Genomic DNA, 22,357 nt, shown 5'->3' on the forward strand with positions numbered 1-22,357 from the left:
TATTCGTGACCGACTGCTCACTGTGTTCTCTTATTTGACATAAATCACTAGTCTCAGCAGGTGAATTACTGAGGCAAAAGGTGATCCATCCTTATGCCAAATATCTCCCTGCTGAAAAGCTGGAGCTGCAGCTCAGGGCAAGAAGATGATGCTGAAGAAACAGGAATATTTTCTGAGGTTACACAGTCTGCCCAGGTGGTGTCTGTTGTTGAGAATGGAGCTGAGAGTATCAGAACAAGAACGTACCAGATCCTCCCTCTAATTTTCTTGTACCAGAGTATGACTAAAAATAAGCCCAAAGCTCTCTCAGGCAGAGTGAATTTGGCAAAATATTTCTCAAGCCTGACCAAGAACTATTGAAATCAGCAGAATCTTTTGTCTCTGGACTAAGTGGAACAAGACTTCAACCCGGGTTACACATACTCCTATTATTATCCAACATTTTCTGTCTTACTCCAGAGTTTCTTGTAAAGTCACATGATTTCTTTACCAGTGCACGTGGGAGTCATAATATAATAAAAGCTTGATAATTATTTTAGGTGCCATGGACTGTCTGGTACAGTATCTCTCAGTGAGTAATAAATACTCTGAAGTTACTCCATTAATCTGTTCCTCTTGACTGCTTTAGAGATAAAAAAAGAATGTTACAAGTCTGACTGGTTTATTTGTTGTTTTTTTGTTGTTTGGGGTTTTTTATTAAAAATTCATTTCAAATATCGGTAAAGGCAAACTTTCAGATTTCTTGAGATCTTCCAAATTTATTTATTGTCAATAAAAGGATGATTAGAAGTGTGGGGTATTTTGTGGAATTTTCCGAAGTTCTAATTGAGATTTCTTGGAAACTGTCAAAATTAACCTTTAGATTAACATAATTCTTGGTCCTCATCCAAAGGTATTAGAACTAAAAGAACTGCGTGTCTTTATCTGAAGTGTGTTCTTCATCCTATGCAATAAACAGAACCCTTTGCCATAAATGGTAGCCCTACAATATTCTAAATGTTGCCAAGAGGAACAAGGAAAATCTTTTACATCAGGAAAAAGTAGAGGTAACTTCTGGCCAAACCACGAGTAACCCAATTCCCATTTAGTTGCAAGTCTTGAATACACAGATATTGGTTTTATAATACAATTGGGAGACGTTTGTAATACATTGAAACAAATATATTTACTTTTTAATAACAACACATGTTTAGAAATAGCAGAATACAATTTTTATTTCACTAATCCTTTAGTACCAAAGAGTTTGGCAACACATACGTTCAACATCTGTCAGTCATGTCCACACCTTCCTAAATTCAGGCAGCTGAAAATTGAAGTTTCCAAAATTATGATTTTTTTTTTTTTTCTCCCTGAAAATGGAGGTCAAAATATTTGCTGGTTTTCATTGTAATTCTATACGGGGGAAAAAAAAAGTACATTTCTAGTTGTTTTTTTTTTTATTTTATGTGGTTGGGAAAAAAACAGTTGAATGAAACGTAGTAAATAGGATGACTATAGGTTTTCCTGCAGCAGGCTTTTGCAGAGTGGCAAATGAAAATCAGCAAGTTGAAATTATAGACCTCATTGACACTGAGCAGTCTGTGAAGACACTGATGATCTTCACAAGCACTAATAACTTGGGTATTAAGAATTAGGCTTTTGTGCATTTGACGGTGTCTTGAAGTAGCCCCTGAACTGGCACTTCATCATTCTGGGTTAGAGAGCTCAGATGCTCAAAATAACAACTGTTGGAGTGAGGAGAGAAGGCTCCAAGCCTCCCTAACGTCCCTTCCCGGGTAGTATCTTATCTGATTGATCAGAATCCAGCTGTTTGCTGGAGGCGGGTGCTCCTAATCAGCTCCTTACCAACCTCCATGAGTCAGCTCGTCATCCCAGGCTGTATAAAACACAGGGCGCAGAAGAAATGAAGAACACGCAGAGCCACGGCAGTGCTCATCTCTTCAGAATAAAGAGCAAGCTGGCTCTTTAAATCCAGGTTTAACCTGGATTTCTGGGGAAGGTGTTACGGTACCATCTGAAGGATGCAATAACTGATACCACAGTCTACTGCGTAAAAAGGTACTTTTGTTTGTTTTAGAGCAGACCCCATTTTTTTAGCTGCTGCGGTGTTGGTATACAGCAGTTTTGCCAAAAATTATTCACACTGTAGCTGTTCCCCCTCTTGGCTATCTACTGTGCGTTGAATGTGTCTCAAGTCGTATCAAAAAATTATAATGGACTGCTCAGAGTAATTCACTTCAATTGCCTCATTGTAAGTGTGTTGGGTTTTTTTTTCCCCTGTTAGAAACATGATGATATTTCCCAAATGGCTAAAATGAACCACACTTTTCTCCTAAGTACTGCCCCAATGACTGAAATAAGTAGATGTCATGCTCTTTGCTGATGGGATTAAAATCACCCACCAAGAGTTCAGCTGAAAGAGCTTCAGGCTGCTCCTCCGAAAGATCAGAAATGAATCATTATTTTATTATTTCTAATCTTTGTGTGCTGAAATTAACCCCAGGCCTAAAGCACAACAGAGGCATTTAGACCTTAGATGGGTATTTAGTCACTAACACCAGGAAATATTTGGTCATAACACCACTGGGGGAACTGATGCTGGACTGTGACCACAGCAGGTACATGCACGGACATATTCCCAGTGCACACAGGCCACTGCACAGATTAAGAGCATTTTTAGTCACATTTAGGTCATAATTGTCCAGAAGGTGGTGTTCTGACTCACAGGAGCTGGAACTTTCCTAGGAAAACTGAAGTGAGTGAATGTTAAAAGTAGTTCTAGGCTTTGGGAAACAGGAAGGATGAGCTTAAAAGGTAGAAATGTCTGATTAACAATTAGAATTTATTTATATGACATAGTGTGCCTTGTTAATAAAGCAAGTGGAGTGGCCTGCAGAGCAATACGAACTCGTAGTCTGCTATTTTTTGTCTATTTGCTTTTCAGACTTAGGTTCTCCCCAAATCCATATGGAAGGCATGAAATAGAGCTTTGCCACCTTTGAATTACTTAGTCTTAATTTTATTTCTGAAAATGGCTGAACTTTACAAACAAACCTTCGTGAAACGTCTGAAAAACTTGTCCAAAACTAGGAACATGTTCTGATAAAATTTCCTTAAAAAAAAAAAGGGGGGGGAGGGAGGGGATTGGCAAATAAAATACAAAATCAGTAGGAGCAATTGAAGTTTTGCATTCTTAGTATGTCAGGATTTAGTAAGAGGTGAGAGATGCACGGGAAGAAAGGGAACAAATGGGCTTCCATTGCAAGTGCAAACAGATTTATGGCTTCTCTAACCTGCTTTTGGAAGCTAATGCTCCGTGGGGCACTATCCTGCTGGCTACAATTGGCCAGATCCCATCACAGTTCAGGCCCCAATCCCATTTTATAGCTGTAACAAGCATTGGTGAGGTGCTCAGAGGCCTCAGAGAAGATTTGCATTTCACTGCCGTGTTAAACACATGCAAAGAGGCTGAGGATCAGTGACAAAGGCTGTGGAAGAACCATTCTCATTGTGTCAGCTGGGACATCTTCATACAGGAATGAAAGGTTAGAGCAACCCCTAAGTGGATGGAACACCTGGATTAGAGCTTTTCCTGTTTGGGGGCTGCTCTAACCCCTCTAACTTGCTCTATACACAAACATTATTCTATTCTACTCTTCAGAAGAGACATCATTAGGTGAAAGCCAGGGATGTGGGATGACCCCTCCTGGGGGCACAAGGAAAGCTGAAGCTAGGCTTCTTGCATCCAGGATGCTGGTTCCAATCCCATCTGTATGATGATGGACACCTCTTTCTACTTTCCAAAAGGCTGAGAAATGCTCTGTTTCTTTCAAAAAAAAAAAAAAAAATCACTTGCAGCCAATTATCTACAATTTCTTGACTTTCATTCTGTTCTGGAACTCAGAAGGGCCAGGTTATCCCCCCCAGATTAAGTTGCAGCTGCTGCTGACAAGCTGAGTTCAGCAATACAGACTCTTCACAGACATATATTGGCTTCTAAAACCAAACCATAACACAGGAGGAACACAGACCTCGTGCACAGCCTGCCCAGTCCACCAATCAGTTCAACTGGAAATATTACACCAGTCAAATTTAAACAATTACTGGGTGTTTGTTTTTTCTTTTTGAGCATGACTGTAGCCCAAAGAGCACAAAGCACTGAAAGATGTGCAGCAGAAGGCTGTGAGTTTTATGTAGCATTGCTGCACACGTGTCATTATAGACAAGCAGCAAGATGTATCATAGACACGTTTCTTGTCCCTGAATGTTGCAAGGCTGAAATGAAGGTAGAACCTACCCTAAGAAAAGTAATCAAAAAACATGACCTTTTATGTAGGTAAGGAGTACAGAGTTACATGGGGTTTATTCCTTAATTGCTTTTTCTGGAACATTACCCAGGCCCTGTGCTTTCTTAGGCATGCCTGGTTTGGTTGTTTTTTTTTTTTCTCTGTTAAGCAGTAGCAAAGTCATATTGCAAACTTCCTGCTCATAAAAAGAGGAATTCCAACAGATAAGTCAGCAATAGAAAGAAAAGAAATTGTTAAAAACAAAATAATAGATGAAACAATCATCAATAATAAACTTCTAATGGTAGGGTTTATCTCCTCTCTGCCTTTCACCACCTGTTACAGATTCGATGGCTTATCATAATTTTCTTGTTTATTACTGATATCCCAGGTGAGTAATACCTGGGAGGGCGTATTCCAGGAGTACAATACAGAGAAATTGTGGGAGCAACCATTTATTGGGATTAATGAGTGCAAGGACAGTAATAGCTACGTGGGAGGGTAGCAGCAGTGTTGGAAATAAATAGCCATGAAGGACACCTGAGACTATGATTTTATTAAAGATAAAATATTGGTCATTTATAAATGTGCAGCCACATTTTTTAGCTGAACCTGACATGCCTCTTTGCCCCTCTCTCCCCTTGGTGTATGTGTCTTACATTTTGTAAAATCAGCATCAAACCCAGTGCAATAGAATTTCCACGGTTCCAAATTTGCTTGAAATGTAGCAACAAACAGGTAGCAAAAAAACTTGACTCCACAGAGATATAATTTAACCAATCCAGGTAGTGAAGCTTGCAAAGAGTATCAGTCTGGTCTGGTTTTGCAGGTCTTTCTTAGGAAAAAAAAAAAAAAAACCAACCAAAATTGAACTGTGAGGGACACAAAAAACTCCTTCTGTATTTAGTGGGTTGTGGATTCAGTCCTTAGTGCCTGTGATTGTCTGTGTGGGTCAGATGGAATGACTGTGGATTTTTAATGTGGTCAGGGATGGCAGAAAACCATCCCAGAATTTCCTTTTCACCCTGAGTACAACTTGAGTAGCTTGAATCTCTAATAATCAAATCAGGAATCCTACAGTAATCAAACGTCTCAACTCTTAAATTAGCTGATGACATTCACACCAAAACTACAGAGATTTCAACACTCCAGACATTCATTACTTAAGGAAAGTAAATCCTCCTAAATGTGTGTGGCCTAATATATGATTTTTATTAGTATTATTGTTATAGTTTTTTCCTTTTCTTCCTCTGTAAATTTTTACATAATTCTGAAGAGTTAATCATGGACAGATACATGACCCACAGTGGTTATAAGACAAGACTTTAGTTTTAAATCCCAAGTGACACCTGATGGGAACTGGGTGCTTCCTTCCCTGAAGACTTCTTTGGAAAACCTACCTTTTGCCTGTAAAAATGTGATTTTCAGTACTTTGCAAAGGTCTATACACAACGTATACAAAGTTCCTTTTTAAAAAAAGAAATTAAAATTATACATTTATAAAAAGCCTAAGACTTTGCCGTTCTCCAACAACCAGCCTGTCAGGCTGAGAAGTTCTCAGGGACTTCTGATTCGAGGTGGAAGTACATGAAAGTGTATTTAGAGGACATGAGGAACTGATGTCTTGGCATAACACCACAGCACAATTTGTGGGATGGCTTCAAAAATGTTAGCATTTTCCTACTGCAATTGTTTCCTTCTCTTTTTTTGCTCTAGGCACCTTTCTTTGCCATCCAAACAGGACTGCCAGGGATTAGGTTGAATCAGCTGGCTGCTAATATTTTAATCCTTTTGCAGCTCATTGCCCATAGCTGAACTAAGCGCTGGTCAAGTGCCATGTCACTAGTTCAATGGAATTCAGACTTTGGCACTCTGAAAAAGGCAACAGATGTGCTTTAATGATTATCTAATAACTTCTTTTTTTTTTTTTTTTTGCCTTTGGTTTGCTGTGCTAATGAAATCTAATCTCATTGACCCAACAGACAAAGCAGTAACAGTAAGAACATTAATAGCAAGACAAAGGACGTGAACAATACCACACTTTGGAAAAGGGCCAGAAATCCAAGTTGCTGCAACAGACAGGTTGACTTCCATGCCGTGAGCAGCTACAAAAAGATTAGCTCTGCAATCTGTGAATTAACTGTGGAAATACGAATCCCACAACATGCCTTCCAACAAGGGTCCTGAAAAATCCCCACTTTTCCCAGGATTGAGAAAGACCGGAATAAAATTTCTATCAGGAATCACTAAAAATTCCATCAGTCTGGATCCCAAATGTCAAGTTCAACCCTTGACTGTGTCATTAAGGTCCAGGGAGGTGTGGAAAAGGTTAATTCAGTTTATGATGCCTGATTTTACACATAAAAATTAAAATTCTGAAGTAGTATTTTAAGAATCTTGACTTAACGGTTTTCAGTTCATGTTCAGTGACTGTCAGATCATGTACTGGGCAGCCTAGAAAAGGAATTAACAAAATAGCACTTAAATAAAACTGGGGCTACAGTTTAGGGCATAAAATCAGGGATTTCCAAAACAAGTGGACTTAAAATTTGTCATCTCTCCTAAAAGGTGTCTGGATGTTGTGGCAGCTGGGTTCTCTCTTTATTACCATTCTCATTGCTTGGACTGCTGCTCCAACACACTGATTAGGAACAAGTGCTCAACTCCTGTTGGTGTTTTTCCTGGGATTTTAATAGGAATGGAATATCCAAATGCTTTTGCGGACTTGGTGCAACTTTTTAAAATACCAGAATTTGTGCAGGAAATATTTGCAGTAGCACATAGAACTGTAAACAGTGTTTCAGAATTGTTCCTTGGCTTGTGCTGTCACTGCCATACATGTCCATGTGTTATACAGTAGAAGTCTTGTTTATAAGAAGCTTTGAAAAAGCTTTAAAAGGGAAAAAAACAAGTAGTTCTCTAAAAGACAGCTTTCACTTGTACTGATATTTGTAATGTATTAATGTGTTAATATTGTTAATTTATTTTTAATTTATTTATAATGTTCTTTATTTGTCTCAAAATGTGCTGAACTGCTGTGGAGCTGATCTGTTCTCTCAGTTATTCCTGGATGAGTTTAGCAATGATACTGCAGTTTTATAATTACAGTGCTTAGCATGATGAAATGTTTTCTTCAGCCTTATGCAGCTGAAGTGACTTAGTCATGATGGACTGTATGGCATTAAGGAATAACAGCAACCTGAGGATCAAATTTAAGCACATGTATCTGAAGCCCTGTTTGAATCAAAAAAAGTCTTTGAGTCTATTGATCTTCAGGGCTTGCTCTCCGTCACCCTTCCCTTCCCCAAGAGCCACTTTCTTAGTGATCCCTCCTTCCTGGCTGTATTTCTTTTGCCTTATCCAGGTTGAATTTGATCTGGCTATCTCTGTCTGGAAACTACCCTGATGTAGGCATTGCAATATCCTATTTATATCACTGGTGACATTAATGGCAAATGGGGCACATTAGTAGCATCACAAGAGAGTTGTCAGATGTTGAGGCTGTGACTTCTCCTTATCTCTCCAGATGACAGCAAGTAAATATTTTGATGTAAGGGACTTAGATAGAAGTCTTTGATCTCCATGTGTGCCCTGCAGAAGCTTCTGGACTCTAGCAGAGCCGGGCAGACATCAGCCATGCTAATATACAGCTGTCAGACAAGCCACGTCATCTTTAATTGGCAGAACCGTTCTTCTTTGATTGCTGAAATCAGGCTGAATTGTCATTCTCTCCCAAGCCTGGGAAAGGGATAGACTGGGGAATTAAACTTGCTGGCATCTCTGAGCACTTTTATTGACTTGTGTGGTTGTCAGAGGGGACTGACCGCAAGATCAGAGATGACCTGGTTGACCGGACGCAGGTTGTTGTTTTAGTTTTAGCCTCAGTGAATCCTATGTGCTTTTTGGAGCCACCAGAGATAAGAGGAGGAAAACACACAAGAGGGAAATGACCCACCTTGCTGCACATAACAATCACTCTGGCAGGAAATTTTGTTGATGTGAAGTTAGAAACCTTTAACCCCACTGAGCGAGGTTTTGGCCTGTGGAATTTAATGGGAATTCTGTGCTGCAAACCAAAGAGAGGGGAAGCCTCAGTGATAAGTTCTGCAAACAAAGCTATATGTTCATCTTTCTGTATTTTCCCAGTGGCAAATCCAGCTTCCCAGGTACATAATCCATCAGTGAGAGATTGTGCAGGGAATTTGCAGTTCTGCTTCCAAAGTGTTGAACTGAGCTATGGGATTCAGCTCCACGTTGGGACTGGGGATGCCTCATTCAGGTTTTGCTGTTATGAGTGAATTTAAACTTCGGCCAAACATTTTCCCTCTGAAAATATTCATTCAGTAAGATCGAAGTGCTTTTCCCTGCTTTGTAGAGTTGCTTGACAAACTTTGTTTAGGTGAACACCCAAGCTGTCCAGAATTTAAATCAAAATAGACATGCGCAGGCATCTCAGTCTTTTTTTTAGCTACTTCCATACTCTGTGTGACTAAAGCTTCTCTCATCAGCTAGCAGCAGCCAGGCAGCTCCAGACTTTAGAGCAGGCACAAGGTTTTTCAAATTCCATTGTATTGTGCAGAGAAAATTTATTTGCTATCCCTGAACTTATCATGGTCTTACAGCACCAGAACATCCCTTGCTCTAAATTTGATGCTTGAAGGTATCACTGGCCCTTGGAGTGCTGGGTTTGTTTTAACAAATTCTCTTTATGTTTTTCTGTCAACTTCTATTTTTCCTGCCAACCTCCAGTTTCCCATCTCTCCATCTCTGTGGCTTTGAAGCTTATCCCTGATAAAAGACAGCACTTATGTCAAAATACACTAATGTCATTTTGACACACAAGTGCACAGTCTGGAAGCCATTTCACTTGGCAGAATTATCTCCTTTGGCAGCTTTGCCACAGCTGAGTTGAGCTGCTGGGCGCTCCCGTGCTTGTCCCTTTCCTTTTGTCAGAGGTAAACCCTTGGGACTTTCATCAGCTCACATGAAATAAACACCAGTGAGAATAGCTCTGAAAAAACATGCTAGTCTGAGACTGTTTTTCTGGGAAACAGTTTCTTGTTGGTTTTGGGGGTTTAACTCAGGGCACCAGGGCAGTCCAGGGGAATGAGTAACAATGTCAGACACAGAATTTACTCCTACCCTTCCTCTTCTTCTGCTAAAGTAACATATTTTTAGTGAATGAAGGTTATAAACATTTCAGAATTACTACAGATTACCTCACTGATGTTTGTAATAACTCTGTTGTGCTTCTGACTGCAGATCATCTCTTTACTAACTACTCTATAGGAGACCTGTATTGCTATCAGCTTTTTTCCTTGAGGAGAAGAATGGTCTTGAGATTTTGGTACTGGACTTTGGGTCTAAATCCTCCTTTCCCAATCTGACAGGAGGAGCCAAAAATTCTCGTACTGTCAGCTACCTGAACTGTAGCTCACAGGCCCTGCAGCTCAGTTTAAGTTTTGGAACTTACAATGCTCCAAATGAAGCTCTCTGGAACATGATGCTCCTCAGTGAAACGGGATTTTCCTTACCTGGCACAGCCCTGGTCTCCCAAGGCCAGTTATTTGGATCTTATCTTTCTCATGTAGTGCTGAAACTTGCATTTCTCATTATCTGGTGCCTGACTTGAGATACAAAGACCTGTGGAAAAACAAAGCACTGACAGACAGGACTGAAGAAAAGCAGCATTTCACTTTAAAATGCACATCCTACATGATGCTTGCACTCTAAATAATCCGCTCTTGTGGGCCTCAAGAGGAGTACCTCAGTGAATATTATTGCCCTGTCAGTCTTGGTTGTAAGCTGTAAAATGACAGTATAACACCACTTGTCACCTCACAGAGATGTTGTGAATATACACATATTCTTGTTTGAGTTGCACTTTGCTATTGTGGTGATAAGCACCGTGAAAATGTGTGAGGAATTTGCACCAGTCTTTGAACAGTGATGCAGTTCAGCGGGGCCTGGGAGAGCATCATGCTACTGCAGAGTTAGGTTTAAAATGGATAAATTTTTTTGCATATTGAGTGAATTGAATGCAGGGGAAATTAGGCTGTGTGACAAAATAAAAAAAAAAAAAAAGCAGGAAGAATACTAAACTTTTGCTTAAATCTGTCAAATCTTAAATAAGAGTCAGAAACTTGTGGAGTGCCCAGATATCCCAAAAGCAAATATTTACTGCAAGTGCTAGAGGCAGTGTGTTGTCACTTTCTTGGTAGCACAGCAATGAATTGCTCATTAAAAGTTATTGCTTTCCATTAATATTAGAACTAGAATTACAGTTTGATTCCTTTGTTTTGAATGCAATGTGAATTGCAGGCTCATTATGAAGCACCTTGTTGGGTTTGCACCAAGGCATGAAAAATACAGAAAAGGACAAAGGAACTATGAGCAAACGCCAGCTGTTAAAGTAGACAAGTTGCTATTTACTTCCCTAGAGTTAGAATTAATTCTCTAGCATATATTACAAATACAGAATATGTATTATGTGCCGAGGTTGGAGGTTTTAATATTCACGTTAAACAGAGACAGTCAGAACAGGAGGTCTTTACAAGAAGGCAGTGAGGCTGAGAAAGTCATGAAAATGAAATCAAGGCTTAAAATTATCACTGAAAAACTTTTTACTGAAACATAAAAAGCACTTTCATAATTAGAGAAAAAATCAGTTATCAGTAATAATGTGGCCAAGTGTCGCATCACTCAGAATGTAACCCAGAGCCATTAAAAGAGCAGATCTGTGACTGCTGCACAAAACTGTGATGGAGTTTTTTATAAAAAGACTCTTTTCTGTTTGGATTTAGATCAGTGCTTTGTTCAGTGATTCCTGATGTTTCATGCATCACAACATCTCTAGAAAGACGAAGATTCTTGTCTCTCTCAGAGCTCAAAGCAAGTGATGGTAGTAAGAAAACAGTTGCAATATCTCAATTCATCATTGTTATTAAGGGAATTTATTTAAAAACATGACTTAGAGAACCACAGAGGCCTCATCATGTTCTCTAACTGTGCCCCATGCCTGGCTCTTTGCCTCGCCTTCATCTGCATCAAATAATGTGTGATGTTTGACTAGGAAATATTTAGGGCAATGAATCAACATGTCCTCAGAAGAGAAACAAAATCTTTCCCACATATTCTGAGAAGTTTTTGCACACTGGAAATCAGTTAAGAAGTCTTTCTAGTTTTAATTGCTAACACAAATTTGAAAAACGGGACTGGGTGCTGGATGGTAGATGTGTGTTTGTATTTACCACTGGCAAATTAAACAGAAACAGAGGCCATAACTCTATTGGCACGTGGGAAAATAACAAAGTCTGAGATGTTTTCATCCTCTTAAACACTTTATAATTATCTTACAGGTATAAATATTCAACACTGAAATGATTTAAAACAAGGGAAAGAAACAGGGGTTTTCATGTCCTCTTAAGATTATCTCTAGTAAAACTAGTTGCAAAGAAGAGAAACAGGGAAAACAATTTAACCAGAATTCTGGGTTTGGAGGGGCACATCTCTTACAAATGAAGAGTATTTAGACTCTCTTATTTCCTCTTAAAGGAGTCAAAGAGGAAAAAATATTTTCAATTATCCCCAAAAAAGACAAAATCCCCTGCTTGCTTTGCAAAAATGAACTCAGGATGCACACTGATATTGAATTTTTGTTATATATGAAGGAGGCTGTGAAAAAAACCACAAAAGCCTGTTGGTTTATTGCTTGAAATAAAGACCATAAACTCTACAGTCGGTCTGAAGAGAAACAGGGAGGTGAGGGAAGCTACCTGCTTCCTCTTTCCCTGCAAATATTCAATTTAGTTCAGACTCAGCAGGCTGAAAGCCAGGAAACAGCTCAGGGGAAGGTGTTTCTGCCCAGATGGAGGCCAACGTGAGAAGTGAGAGGTTACAGCCATGTGCTTCAGCAGCAGCACAAAGCCTCCCAGTCTGAGGGGCATCTTGCAGGGGAACTTGCATAAAATGCACAAAGCTCATTAAGGCAGAGCTCAGGGAGGTCTGTGTCTCCCTGGTTGTTACAACAGCTGGCTGAATTCAACTGCAATTGTGGTGGACAGCAGCAGTTGGGGGCCTGGCTTGCTGTCTGGCCACCAGGGACCACTGCTATAACCTGTCATCACTCATCTAATGAGCCTGAAACAAGAGCAAAGGCTCCTTGGCCGTGCTTTGCTATCTTTAGAAGGCTGGTGGCACGAACCCCCCAAGTGCTGTGTGTGGCTGACCCGGTTGGAGCTGAGCTCTGGGTGCCGATGACAGAGTGCCGGCGTCAGTTCACACGCCTAATCCTGGGCTCAACCCTAACCCTAACCCGGTGCACAAGCACACATGTGCTTTCTCTAGGCTAAGCTTTAGAAGTGCTTGTCAGTCTCTGAAGCCCTGGCATTCAAAGTGAAACTTTCACGTCTTGGGGTTTGGAAGCCCGTCCTTTGTGTGGCCGTTATCCTTTCGTTTATTAATTGCTCTCTTTTACGGGGGGGATAAACCCCGAGACTAAACAAAGTATGTTTATAAATGCCATGGGTTGACCTCAGTTAGGTGTGGATCAACAGAGAATAAACACGATGCAGTACCAACAACTGCACAATGATTGAAGAACATGAAGTCCTGAGCAATAAAAGCTCGCTGAACAACATCCACACCTTTATCTCCAGCTATAGACTTTTAATATATCAGCTGGGATTTTGTTGCTGGATTTTTCACCACACAGTTATGGCAGTTTGGCAGTTTTGATCAGTGCCTGCCTTGCTGTTTGTTTCTCTGCTGTGGTGCTTGGATGACAAGACAGGTTTAAGGGCTACCTGAGGATTTCTTAGCCAGACTCCAGAATGTGACTCAGGTGTGAGCTTGCCACAGAAACAGGAAAACGAAGGATGTAAAGGAATTTTCTGAGGAGGAAAGGGACAATAATTTTAAGTCAGAGGAATGGTGACATCCTTAAAGTTTCTGCATTCGGAGGTTTTAAACTTTCTGCATTCAGAGGTTTTCTTGATGGATGAGCAACTCACCTCGTGAACAACTTGGCCTCACTACATTCCTGGTTATGGGAGCTGACAAAACAAGGAAAAAAAAAAACCAAAACTTGAAAACCTTTTTACCTCCCTCAGATTTCAGCAGCAAAGAGCTGTGCCAGCCCCTCAGTTGGCTCCTTTGCAGAGCTGTTTTCGGTGCTGACTAATGAGTGCTCCTCATTAGCCGTAGGCAGCTGGCTGGGAACGCCGGTGAGGGCCCCATCCCTGGCACTGTGTGTGCACGGGTGTGACTTTGCACACATGAATATGCCATTCACACACTCACAGCGAGCTGGCAGTGCACATGCTGGGAGGATTAGCCTCCCTTCTGGATTGGCACACCACCTCTGGGTGCTGGGCAGGCTCAAAGCGGGTGGATGGATCCACCGCGGATCTGACCTCTGGAGATCCACAGGATGGAGGCAGGGAAAGCTCCTTCCTTGGCAGGAGACAGTGCTGGCTTCACGAGTTCTGTGTTCTCTTCCCCATTTTCAAACAGGCCAAGAGATATGGCAGTGAAAGCAGCAGGGGGAAAAAATAACTGTATATTATTCATATCTCAGCATATTCAGCTTGGGGCTCTCACTGAACCTCAGCGTGAGTTATTACCCGCTGAATCAAGCCTTAGGCTAGTTTAATTATAGGAACATCTTATTAAAAGGGAAGGAAATGAAAAAGAAAATTAAGACAATATTCCTGGAGTACCATCTGTGTATCTGGAGCTCATTACCCATTTCAGATCTCACAATTAGCTGACCCAAATGCATCACCCCCAAGGATCCAGGGATCATCTTTAGCTCAGATGATGTTCCTCAGATATACTCTCCAGAAGTAGGATCCAAGGTCTGCAAGTGTTCATTTGGTGCCTTTAAATTAGAAATTGATTTGTGCATAAATTTCAGGACTAGGGAAAAACTGCAGCTGGATACGTAGAGGTCTTCAGGATGAGAAGTTTTAAAACAGAGATCCTGCAGACATACCCTGGATCTTCATGAACTGAGGGCTTTTTAACGACAACTGGTTGGTGAGGGTATTTCTCACCTCACACTCCTGTGCAACGTGGCATTTGCTGTGAGTTCTGTCTTCTCATCCAAAGCACGGGAAGCTTGGGATGGGGAAAATCTCTCCTCTGATAACTGTAGACAAAGGATGGCTGAAGCACCAAACTCTGAGCATAGTTTGTAGTGCCAGAAGGCACAAAGAACTAAGTGTATTCCTGACAAGAGGATGTGGCCCAGTGTTATGAAACTAGCTCCAAAGTTTGGATTTAGATTCTTGCTACTTCTAGAAAGTTCATAGGTATTTGAGTCCCTAATTTCAGTTCAGAACTTCCTCATTTTTTTTTTTTAGAGGGGGGGGGAGTGATATGGCTGTGGTGGCACAGTAGCAGAGAATGGGAACTCTGTTGATACACCTAATGTTTCCTTTGCTTTGTTTACAGAGTAGGGATAAGATCTCCACAAGTTTAACCCAGGGATGAAACTACTGAATTTTTAAGCAAATAATTTTCCATTTTTTTTTTCACCGACTACAAGAAAGAGAATGGATATCCAGAGAAAAAATAAAAAAGGGCATGGAGTAAGTTCTCCAGCATTTATGTAATGAATTCTCCATTCTTGGCCTTCCCTTGAGCCAAAGAAATACACTGAATCATGCCTGTTTATGGCTTCGCCACCAGTGCTTTTAGCAATTAAATTTAAAGCATTTAAAGTCAGTGTAAAGCGTTGCAGACTGGCTTCAGCCAGAAATGATGGCACAGCACTGAGATGAAGTCAGAAAGAGCGTGTAGAGCAAAGAAATCACCTGAAAAGGAAAATGGTCACAAAAGCCAAATTTAACTTCAACAGAAGAAACCTGAATTTCTCCGAAATGGGTCGAGGCTGCCATCTGGTGACAGCAAAGGGAGTCTGGGCACCAAAAATAATTCTAATTCAAACATTATTTGAAATAATATCACTTCAAAGCTAATCTTTTTCACTTCTAGTTAAGGACTTAGTCTTTAGCTAGAACTGAGAGTTTTCTAATCCGAAATGTAGAAACAATTTGTTTGAATGTTTACATCTGCTTTTCAAACCAACACTTCAACATAAACTTTCATTTCCTAAATTGCTAAAAATAAAGTAAAAAAAAAAAAAAAAAAAGGTGTTTAACTTTGAAGGACTAATTTGGAATTGAAATATTTGCGGTTTGTTAGCATTTGACAACTGGTTGTAATTTTTTTGGAAATAAAAGGGGAATGATTTTTTGAAAATCTTTTGAACAAGAAACATATTTATTACAATTAGTGGAGTCTGTTACAGTCAGAGGAAGCTGATTTCCCTCATGGATTTCTTTTTTTAATTTTAGTAATACAGGTGCAACTCAGGACTTTTTTTCCATGATAAATATACACTGGAATTTTTAAGAGGACTGAAACAGGGAAGGATCAGAGAATTTAAACATGACCTGCAGTGTGAGTGACTTTATGTTTGTGTTGTCCTTGGTCTAGATTTTAAATCCTATGTGATTCTGTGTACAAACACACTAATACATGCACTCAATTAATGTTATAAAAGCAAGTTAATTTTCTATGAGTTGACTGAGGAAATTTTGCAGGTAAGTGTGACACGATTTTGTATATGCAATAATGAAAATATTCATTATATCTAAGTAATAATGAAATATTTCTGCAGCTCATTATTATTGTCTACTACAACATATACAAGGGTGAATTCACATTCTCCTTGCAGGGAGTGTAAAAAAAAAAGAAACCCAAAACAGCCTATGCCCAGCACCCAGTGCACCTGCTTCTCCAAATTAAAACACAGAGGACGCTGAAATGCAATGCTATGAAAACGAACCTGCCTGCAATATTTTGATTGCATTGGTTCCTGTCTTTTTAATCCCAGATTTCATCTTTGTCCTGAAAAGTTTCTCCTAGAGAAAGTTTCTGCTGAAATGAAATGCTGAAATGAAAGCTTCTACTTCACTCAGAGGTATTTCCCAGAAAGTTAACTTGCAACTGGTTTTTTGTTTGCCTGTTTTGCTGCATTGCTTTCTTCAGAATTGTTAATTTCTCTGGGCAGCATCATTCATGTCCTGACTGCCCTTTAGGTAGAAGTATCTTATCAACATGAATGTGACTGTGGTTATTATCCTGCAAAAAGTAGAATGAGGAACTTGTCAACTATGAGGGCAAGGGCAAGAAAAGCTCTTAAAAAAGGTGGCCCATTTATGACAGCATCCAGCATGTGTTCATGGCAAGCAGGAGGGAGACAGTCCAAGAAGGAGAAAAAAAATATGAAATAATACTGCTCAGGAGGCAGTGGGGTCAAAGAATGAGTGGCCCAACTAGAATCCATTTTTTTTTTTTGTAAGCTTCCCTCATCCCAAGGGAGAGATTAGGAGGAGGAGGAGAATGACTTAGCTTTGTGAGGGTTTAAAGGACAGCATGGGAGGAAGCAGGACAAACTAAAGTTTGAAAAAGTAACAAGTTTGCAGTGGGAGGCTGATATCACAGGCTGATTAAAAGTCAGAGGTGATTAGAGCTGATGCTTTGGAACAGCTTCAGCCAAATGCATTTCCATCGAAGTATGTTTTTTTAACTGGAGTCAAACATTTCATATCTGATTAAACAAAACAACAAAAAAAAAAACAACAGTGAAACTTCCCAGGGAAAATTTGGTCAGGAAGTGTGAAGAAGATGCAGAGAGAGAGTGCATGGACACATTCTACTTCATTCCAGCTCAGAAGAAAATGAGCTTTTCAGCCTCAAAATGTCCATGATGTTGCCTTTGCCTACTTGCATTTCACAAGAGAGCAGGAATAATTATGCAAGGTGCAGTCCTGGAGGGATTTCAAGGTGAAGCAGAGACTCGGAATTCTTCAAAGAGAGAAGGGCCATGGTCACAGCAAGAAGACAACAGGACGGCTCAGGATGGCAGTGGGAATGGGCAGATGTCAGGGTAAAAGGGAAAACTCTTGAGGCAGTTACAGAGTAGGGGTTATGCCCATTAAAATATACCCAGCAGAACACTTTGCAGATTTAAAATACGCATCACCAATCAGTATAGCAAAATGTATGGTAAAATGTGCATTAAACCCTCTCTGTAGTAAACCCTGTCATATCTTACTGTATTATGTACAGCTGTTAAAACCCTTGCTTCTCCTGGGAAAGAGGGACAACAGGAATAACCAGATAACAGATTAAGAAGAATAAACTCTTTTGGCTAACCTTGATTTTTTTTTTTCCCCCTCATCACACTGTATTTATCCTGATGAGCCATTGGGGGCGCATCAAAATATTCTTGAAGCCCAAGTTCAGGCTAGAGATCCATTGTGTGTTTGGGACTGTGAAGATGAAGTCCTGTGATTCTGCACATAAAGTGGCAGGAGAGGAGTGAGTTTTCCCCATTTATGTGTCATCTTCCACTTCAGAAATAACAAGAAGTTGCCCTCAGCCTTCTGGAGGCAGAGGGTCTGCTTCCTTATCAGATGACTTTAGGCCCAGATTCTCCAAATATTTCTGCCTCTATCTCATCCAGATTTCTCTGAAGTAAAATGTCTGCTCATGACAAGTTGGCAAGGCAAAACAAAGAGCATAAAGTTGTTTGGATACTGGAGAACTGCTGCTCCCCATATTTGACTTATGAGCTCTTTTCTTATGAAGTTATCAGTGCCTTAGGCTGCTCTAGGAAATGCTAAAGCAGAATTTTGCTCTTAGTAAAGACAAATTATGTGATTTGAGATACCAGCATTTCCCACTGAGCACTCTGAGAAAAAATGACTGGAATACTGTTTCAATGTTATGAAACTACCAAAATATGCGTCTTTAATTTAGGTAATTTCACATTATGACTATTTAAGGCTCTCAGTATCAAACTGAAGAGTCCCAGTGGTTAGTCCCATTTTCTTGCATGAGATTTCCTTCATATTTACAGCTGAATAAAGGCTTATGTGATGCTTCCAGGATGCTTAAGGCAGTCAGAGGCTGCTACAGGTAAATCCTTTATCTATTAGATATTTTTATGGCATTAATGGAGGTGGGTAAGGAAATGCTCAGCAGTGGAACAAGAGAAAAAAGCAAAAGGCTGGAGTGTAAAATTGACCATATTAAGTCAAGTTTTGTCTCAAACACTTTATGGCCTAGCATAGTTCTGGAGGAGGGGATACCTGTGGAAATCTCCTCCAAGAAAGTAACAAACAGTTGTGTAAAAATAGAAATTAAAAAAAAAATAAAAATGAACGGGACCTTTCATTTATGACAGTCAAGGACATCTCTGTAAGACACAGCTCCACAAAAGAGTTGTCAGGCTCAGTGAGAAGCTCTGGTGTCACTTCAAAGAGAGATTTTGAACTTGGCTGAATGAAGAGAAAGAGTAAGGATGTCACAGGAGTGGCAGGAGAAAGTCCAGGGTTATGACTTTGCCAAGGTTTTTGGAACAGATAAAGGGTGACAAGATAGCATTTCCAAGAGCAGAGCTGGCCAAAATAGATTGATTTAATTATTAGTGAGTTTTAGTTAAAATGAGTGTCTAAACCAAAAGAGAAAGAGAAATATAGGAAAAAAATGTGATATTTTCACAGCATTTTCAGTTGGTGCTTTTATTAATCTTCCTATTGATAGTGATATAGAAATGCTAATAAAGCTTACCTTTATGGGTAACCTCTCCTTCGGCCCTGCAAAGCACTGACATTTATTTTTACCACTGTTTTGATTGCTGATACTTTCTTTCTTTCTTTTTTTTTTTTTTTAAAAAGGCCATTTCAAATCTGAAAATTATGGAAAAATATCAAGATTTGAAATGACTGTGAGATTTCAAAATACATAAGGAGTGCAGGAGTGTAAACTGTATACTGATTCATCCCAGCCAGGAAAGGTGTTAAGGTGAAGAACCTGCAATGTGAAGTTCAGCTAGACCTAACTTGGGCATAACTTTCTGGACTGGTTAGACAGGGAATTTAGGGTGGACAGGTTCCAAATGTAGACACCACGGAAAGGTCCAAGTCAAAAATAATGCTCGGGGTGCCATCCTCAGCAACGGGAATTGCACTGCTGTTGTTCCTAAGCTTGAGCAAAAGGAAGATCTTGTTGATGACCCCATGCTTTGGAATGGGATCCCCCAGAGAATAAAGATGGTTGACACATAGTGGATGCATTACTTATGTAGCCAGCAGCGTTTTTCAGATGTGATCAGACAGACGCTTTTCTAATAAATTCATATATTTAAATATACAGAGTGGGGACAGATGGGTCAAGAGCTGGTCTCTGTGAGGTTCCCCTTGATTCTTCCATCAGGAAGAAAGAAACAACAAAGAAGGAGGGAAACCAGCCAGGAGAGGGCAGAGTCATAAAAGCTAAGGGAGGAGAAGATTGGAAGGGGAAGTTGGTGGTCAACAGTGCAAACCACTGGAAAATGGGGAAGGGATTTGGATTTCCAGCTTTTTGTGCAGGATGAGCTTTGCAAAGTGCTCCAGGAGAGGGAACAAGGCAGCATCTGGGAGAGAGGAGAAGGGAGGAAGCCCCAGTCCCAGCTGGAGCTCCCACATCCACTCAGCTGAGCTACACTGCAGATTAACAGGACTTTGGCGACCTACTTTCTTAATCTTGGTGAATGTAAGACCTCAGCATAGAGGCTTTTTCTGAAACAGGATGCAGTTTAAGGCAAGAATGTTCCCTCAAAAGTAAATAAACATGAAACGGATAGGATGTTATGTTCTATTAACACTAATCATAGACTTTTCTGATTGTTGAGTTTTCTGAACACCAGATTCCTGTCAAAGCTGTTCCTGCTCTCTCTCTCCTTTTTGGCTCAATGAGATTAAAAATCTATTATATTTATTGTACATCAGTCAGGGATGTACAGGGGTCATTTTATACCTTCAGTAGCTTGAAGGTAATTTGAATTTGCACGACGCCTGTTACACAAGCCTTGGTGCTCTGTATTTGAATTGACTGATTTTATCATAATTGCACACAATTGAAACAGTGCCCACTTATGCATGGCTCTAGCCTGATGTGTTGTTATCTTTAAGTTATCAAAAGTTCCACCTTACATAAAAACTGCAGGAAGCAGCAGCAGTTGCCTTTCCTCAAAAGGATTGCTGAATTTATGTCCAGTTCCCGAGGTTTTAAACTTGAAAACAGGCAGAGTGTATAGGAAGAAGCACGTAGAAATTATGTGCTTGAGGCACAAATACTGGAGGAAAGCAAATTAACTTTGCTTCTTGGTTAAAGGAAGAGACTGTGCCTATTTCTGCAGCCCAATTTGCCTCAGCTGCTGCTGCTGTGCTCTCACAGGATGGCAGCTGAAGGGAGGTCTCCCCTCCTTGTTCAGTCATTTAGGGAAGACTTTACAGATAGAAACTGCCCTCCTTGATACCACTAAAGAGTGTTTTCAACGACTGAATCAAGGCTGAAGTAAGAAGGTCAAAGCCTTGTGGAAGCCTCTCTTCGGGATGTGAGTAACATAAGAAACAGAGCACTGCAATATTTTCTGGTTTAGCTGTGTGGATACCATGCATCTTTATAGGCATAATATATGGTTATTTATACATGGTTATATATGGTTATTTATGCATAGCCCAGCATCTCATGCAGTAACTGTGGGAGTCTTCTCTCCTATGCTCTCATAACTAATGACCTAAGAGTTTGGAAATCCAGCTACTATTTAAATAAGGTGGATGAGCATACAGTATAATGGAATTAGACTAAAATGCTGCAAAGGCAATGTATCTCCTTGTTTGTTTTGTGTAGATAGACCCAAAGCTCAACGTGCTGAGTTACAGGTTGATTTTAATGCCAGTAGAGTTACAAGTTTATTTTAATGCCGGTAGATGGAGCTTGACGCCTCTTGGCAAGATCCCCTCAGTTTAGGACAGCACGGGAATTCTCACTTGAAACAGGAAAAGTGATCTTTATTCTTCTCCTTTGGGCTTAATTTGTTGTTGTGGATAAGATTTGTAATGAAAAACACGGTGAAAACCTTACCTGTTGAAAAGCAGATTCTGATAGTCTGACTGTGCAGAAAGGCAATGGGGAAGCTTATTAATGCTACTTTGAAAATATCGTGCCTCTGGATTGTTTTGGACTGTGTGTTCTGGCATAAGTATTCACAGAGAGGCAGCAGAAGTCTTTTATGCTGATGTGAAACTGAGGGAAATAGGACTTGAAGTGGGGCTAAGGAAGGCATACTCTGAGAAGTTTTGGTGCTTAGGGATAGAGCTAAGCAAAGTTTTAAATGCTTTACTGATCCTGGCCTTGGTTTGCCTAATTTCTTACTAACAAACAGTGAATAACATAGGAATGTTTCTATCTTGTGAACACAGAAAATGCTGTTCTTAATCCATATATTTTGAACAAATCCTGAGCAGAAGGGTTGTCTGCCTCATGTTTCTGTCCTCAGGAAGGCTTTACAAAATTTGTAGCTGCAAACTTAAAAACACTTGCTTCCCTTCCAGAATTGGATGAGAGAATATGTAGGCCCTCCCACCCTGGAGTTACGAGTATAGAAAACTGCTTATTTTCAGGATTACAGGTATTCCATTTTCCCCTATTAGGTGGCTACTTCTTGTTGTTCTCTAGGTATGCAATAATCTCTTTCACAAAGAAGTAATTTAGAAGAAGTCTTTGGTCCTCTGGACAGCAAGAGACTGATTCCAGCTGATGTGACAGGCAGTTACAGTACCGTAGGTTATTCCTTTTCCATTATGAAACCACAGATGCTCGAGTAACGTGGGGAGAGGACCAATGCCAGACCTAAAAATCCTCAATAAAACACGCACAAGAAATGATGAGAACCCAAGGTTACTATGGGAAGCTGTATTTCATCTTAAACTGCAGCACATGCCATTGCAATTACAGTAATGGCAGCAGGAGCAGGGCTGAAGGGGAGGGATGATGGACCAGGCAGTGGGAGGAGGTGTCCATGTTCAGCCTGAGTCACAGTGAGTTTGCAGATAAAATGCAGTAAAATAGTTTGGCCAGGACAGTGTGAACAGACACAAGGAGAGATAAAGTCAAGTGATGCTTTGAAGGTGAACTGATCTTTAAATGTGCTGGAGATTAGAGAGGTTGTG

The sequence above is a fragment of the Empidonax traillii genome, unplaced genomic scaffold (genome assembly GCF_003031625.1).
Source record: "Empidonax traillii isolate 1590-97213 ecotype Southwest subspecies unplaced genomic scaffold, ASM303162v1 scaffold992:size1346157, whole genome shotgun sequence".
NCBI classification, from domain to species: Eukaryota; Metazoa; Chordata; class Aves; order Passeriformes; family Tyrannidae; genus Empidonax; species Empidonax traillii.